This window comes from Apodemus sylvaticus, chromosome 3, assembly GCF_947179515.1.
Source record: "Apodemus sylvaticus chromosome 3, mApoSyl1.1, whole genome shotgun sequence".
NCBI lineage: Eukaryota > Metazoa > Chordata > Mammalia > Rodentia > Muridae > Apodemus > Apodemus sylvaticus.
The window spans coordinates 40,883,333-40,886,944 of NC_067474.1; the positions used below are offsets into that span (position 1 = coordinate 40,883,333).

General features: G+C 33.1%; 1 non-coding gene across 1 annotated transcript; it reads right to left on the bottom strand.

Moving 5' to 3' along the window:
- Positions 1-644: 644 nt before the first annotated feature.
- LOC127682041 (U6 spliceosomal RNA) lies at positions 645-751 on the bottom strand. Its single transcript, XR_007977342.1, has one exon. It is a non-coding gene; the product is annotated as a U6 spliceosomal RNA (small nuclear RNA).
- Between the last annotated feature and the right edge of the window lie 2,861 nt (positions 752-3,612).

A 3,612-nucleotide genomic window follows, 5' to 3' on the forward strand; every position in this document is an offset into this window, starting at 1 on the left:
TTCTGAATTTCATCAGTTTCTGTTGTTATATCTCCCTTTTCATTTCTAATTTTGTTAATTTGGATACGGTCTTTGTGTTCTCTGGTTAGTCTGGCTAAGGGTTTATCTATCTTGTTGATTTTCTCAAAGAACCAGCTCCTGGTTTTGCTGATTCTTTGTATAGTTCTTTTTGTTTCTACCTGGTTGATTTCAGCCCTGAGCTAGATGATTTCTTACCATCTTCTCCTCTTGGGTGTATTAGTTTATTTCAGTTCCAGAGCTTTCAGGTGTGCTGTTAAGCTGCTAGTGTTTATTTTTTTCTAGTTTCTTTTTGGAAGCACTCAGAGCTATGAGTTTTCCTCTTAGCACTGCTTTCATTGTGTCCTATAAGTTTGGGTATGCTGTGCTTTCATTTTCATTAAATTCTAAAATGTCTTTAATTTCTTACCTTGTTTCTTCCTTGACCAAGAGTATCACTGAGTAGATCATTGCTCAGTCTCCATGTGTATGTGGGATTTCTGTTTTGTTGTTGTTGTTGTTGTTGCTATTGAAGACCACCCTTAATCTATAGTGATCTGATAGGAGGCATGGGATTATTTCAATCTTCTCATATATGTTGAGCTGTGTTTTGAGACCAATTACATGGTCAATTTTTGAGAAGGTACAAAATTATGGCATGCTTCATGAATTTGCATGTCATCCTTGCACAGGGGCCATGCTAATGCTCTCTTTATTGTTCCAATTTTAGTATATGTGCTACCAAAGTGAGCACAAGAAGTGTCTCTTAAATAAAAATGTGAACTAGGTTATTTTCTTGCTTTTGGAAAAATAAATCTCAGTTTTTCCAACTTAAAAAAATAATAAATTATTTAAATATATAATATTGAAAGAGATTATTTTAAATTGAAGATAAAAGGAAATAAATGATATAAAGGGGTTCAATGATTGGATGAGTGAGAGTCATTCATAATATTTGGGAAAGGGAGATATTACACTTCACCCAGTCTCAGTCTTGGGAACTTGATTCTGCCTCAAGATGTTATTTTCTTTAGATTTTTCTATGAATGTCCAATCAAATAATCGAAATATTTTATTCAGTTTATATTAAACATTATATTATATTCAAATTATATTATTGTTATATATTATTCAGTTTGTGTTGTTAATGAGAAGATAACAAAATATTTAAATATATATGGTTTTATGAGTTGTAGAATGAATCATGTTATTGTTAAGTAAAAATTTAATCATAAATAACAGGAAAGGAAGGGGTTAGTTTAAAATTCAGGGAATGATTAGTGGTATATAACTTTAACAGCAGCACTCAGAAGGAGGCCAGTAGATCTTTGTTAAGATCAAGGTCACTCTTTTCTACAGAATGAGTTTCAGAACAGCCATGGCCCACACAATGAAAGCCTGTCTTTAAAAAATGAAACAAACTAAGACCATAAAAAATTCAGTGACTTAAAAACTACAAAAAGAACTTTAAAATTAATTATAGAAATGTAAATAGTTGTTTATTCCTGTTAAATGTGACTTGGAGCATTAGACTGTAAGTATAAAACTTTAATAGATCTTGGCATTCTACTCTCTTTTTTCAAATCTCTTACTCCTGTAAGAGTCATCTGATCTTTTGCATGACTGATAATTTCACTATTGGTTTTCTTAATTTTTGTAAGAGGATAATGACTGATCCAACCTTGTAGAGCTGTGTAGAAGTCATAAAATAAATATTGGCTAAGCTGTCAATATAATGCCTTTTATATTTATCACAATTAGTTCTTATCATGACTGCATGGAGCATCTATATTTGGTATTTTATAAATAGTTTTAGAATTCAAATATATTAGTCCAGACACTCATTTTTCTTATTAAAATATCTTCAGTACCTAGACCAGCCAGGTAAGGAAAATCTTTAGCCAGTCAAGGCTTGAAATAGTGGAACTAAGACACCAGATCAGCCACACAATCTATAATCCATAATTTGACCGGCATGCAAGATGTATTATGTAATAGTTTCACAGAACTTGCAGAAGTGGACAAACAATAACTAGTCCTACTTGAGATCAAATATACAAGCTGGGAGCCAATCCTTTACACTACCTGTATAGGATATACCCATACACAACTGGAAATATAAGCAAAGGAAAAAAAATCTATGAAATGATCACTAATGATACTCTATTCATTAGTACACTCATGCTACACTCTTCTACTCACTGCTACAATGATTAGTACATAGCCAACCAGTATCAGAGGGCCTTCATCTCTGACTGATGGGATCCGAACATATTAGTTGGAGATTGGGGAACTCGAAGAAAGAGGGGGAATGAAAGACTGTAGGAACCAAAAGTTCTAGGAAACTAGAAGAACGTGGCCTACAAAAACAACTAACAAGGAACTAGGGACTCACAGACAGCAATCACCAAACCTGAATGAGTCTGCATATAGATCATGGGCATAGGATTCTGGTTGTTTAGCTAGGGGTTTTGTGTGAATCCTAACAGTGGGAGTAGTGTTATCTTTGACACTTGCCTGCTCTCATGACCCTTTTCCTCCTACACAGTTGCCTAGCTCAACCTTGATATGAGGGTTTGTGCCTAGTCAAATTGCTTCTTGTGATGAGTTCTGTTGATATTCTTGGGAGGCCTACTCTTTTCTGAAGTGGGAGAAGATGAGGATACTGTGGACTGAGTGTAATATGTAAGAGAAGAATAAAAAGGAAAAGAAAAATGGAAAATTCTGTCATTTGAAACTTCTTAGAAACTCTGTTCCATGCAGAGCCAAAAAAATTCATAAGAGGCTCTGAATTATAGAAAGGAAGCACATGGATTTTTCATTTTTATTTTAGTCACATTATCTTCTTTTTAGAAAACTAAAAATTTGTTATGGGGTTGAGCTAATATACAAGTAGTACAACACTATTAATGTTTGCAATAATCTAATAGTAAGTACTCTATTCCCCACAATTTTGTCACTAAATAGAGCTCCAAACCTCTCTTGAGAGTCAAGCTATCAGTTGCCTGACAAAAGACAAGGTAAACATATTTATAGCTCAACCCATTTTTCCTCTTCTTGCCATGATTTCCATGGTCAACAAGGCTATTCTGAGCGTCTTGTAAGCTTTGGGATTTTTTACTTTTATTTATAGGCTTTGTTGATATTCACATCCCAATATACTCACAGAAAGTTGTTCAATAATGTTCTCTTCAACTTTATACATTGTCCAATTCAAATTACTCTGTATTAAACCACTTACACTGAAAAAAGATAGTTTCACTGAGTAATTTATCCATTGAAAGAAAGCTTCTGATGTATCTTTTCTCTTAGCGATTTTGCCATCATAATATCATGCTTAAGCACTATTTCTAATATATGATAAAATAGCAAAAACTTATTTCCAATTGAAAATAGGCAAATGTTTTAAAATAAACAAAGTCAGTACAGAACTAAATGAGTTTAGCAGGAATTTTAGAAGAAATGCATTATAGTAGAAAGCAAGTAGGTTAGTGCCATAGAATTTTTCCCCTTACAGATTGTCTTATTCCATATTTTTTCTCTTTTTCCCAACTTTGCATACAGTTCTTTACCAAACATTGTCAGTCATTTTTCAGAAACCACAAAGAAAACTTT